The following is a 1,664-nucleotide window of genomic DNA, read 5'->3' as shown; positions in this document are numbered from 1 at the left end:
GGGGGGGTGAAGGATTTGGGGGCGTCCCCACCCCCAAAGGGGGCTCAGACATCAGGGGACCCCCCCGGAGCTCATTAACGAGCGTTAATTGGAATTCCCGGAGCTCGACGGCCTTTGCCCCAATTCTGGAGATTTGGCTGCGAAATAAATCTGGGAATTAATTCGCATTTCCAGGCAGGGAAAAAAAAACCCCAAACGGGGCAGATTTAACCCCAAAAAAAGGGCGGCACAACTGCAGATTGGGCCCTTGGAGAAACCACATCCCAATCCCAAAATTGGGATTTTTCACCCCAAAAACCGGGCAGCACCACCTCAATCTCAGCCCTCAGAGAAACCACATCCCAGCCTCCCCAAATTGGGCTTTTTTACCCCAAATCCAGGCACCCATCAGCCCCAAAATCCTCCATTTTTGCCCCAATTTTTTCCCCCCAATCCCACCTTTTCCCCTCAAATTTCCCCCCAAATTCATTTTTGCCCCAACCCCTCCCATTTTGCCCAAAAAACCCCACTCACTCCATTTTTTGCCGTTTTTATTACGAAAAATGAGCATTTTGAGCCGTTTTGGTGTCGTTTCGCTCGTTCCCGGATAAGACACAACCGTGAAGCTTCGCCCAGGGCAGTTTTGGGGTGAATCCCCCCGGTTTTGGGACATTTCCATGTCCCCACCCCCGGCAGGGCACGAAAAAGGGGGAAAAAAATCCCATTTTGAACCAAAACGCCGTCGATTCCCCCCAAAATCGTGCTCGGGACGGGGAGGAGAGAAACCACCGGGATGAGGCCTCGGATCCGGAATTTTGGGGGGGATTTCAGGGATTTGGGTCAATTTTGAGCACTTTGGGGTAAATTTTCAGTCCTTTTTGGGGTATTTTGACCAGTTTTGGGGTATTTCAGTAATTTCCACGTTTTTGGGGTTATTTTGGTCAATTTGGAGTTTTATTTTGGAATTTAAAAATAATTTTGGGGGATGCATCATCACTTTGGGGTTATTTAGTTATTTTGGGGCAATTTGAGTTATTTTGGGGCTATTTGGGTAATTTTGGGGTTATTTTGGTGAAGTTTGGGGCTATTTGAGTCACTTGGGGGTAATTTTGGGTCTATTTTGGTGCTTTTAGGGCTCTTTTGGTCTCTCTTTTTGGTTATTTGTGTGATTTTGGATCACTTCAGTCATTTAGGGGTTATTTGGGGGCTATTTGGTCGATTTTGGGGCTATTTCAACATCATTTCAGTAAATTTGGGGCTACTTTGGTCATTTTGGGGCTATTTTGGTCAAAGTTTGGGCTCTTTCAGTAATTTTGGGGTTATTTCATTTGGTGCATTATTTTAGTTATTTTGGCCATTTTTTGGCTTATTTTGCCCATTTTTGGGGTTGTTTTGCCCTTTATTTTTTTTTGGGTTATTTTGTCCATTTTTGGGGTTATTTTGCCCTTTTTTTTTTTGGTTATTTTGCCCATTTTTTGGGTTATTTTGCCCATTTTTTGGTTATTTTGGCCAGTTTCGGGGTTATTTTGCCCTTTATTTTTTTTTTGGTTATTTTGCCCATTTTTGGGGTTATTTTGGCCATTTTTTTGGGTTATTTTGCCCGTTTTTTGGGTTATTTTGGCCGTTTTTGGGGCCGATCCCGGGGGCTCCTCTCGGGGGGTCCGGGGGGGATTTGGGGGTGCAGG

Source organism: Geospiza fortis, unplaced genomic scaffold (genome assembly GCF_000277835.1).
Source record: "Geospiza fortis unplaced genomic scaffold, GeoFor_1.0 scaffold527, whole genome shotgun sequence".
NCBI classification, from domain to species: domain Eukaryota; kingdom Metazoa; phylum Chordata; class Aves; order Passeriformes; family Thraupidae; genus Geospiza; species Geospiza fortis.
Note: the sequence above shows the minus strand (reverse complement) of the source record.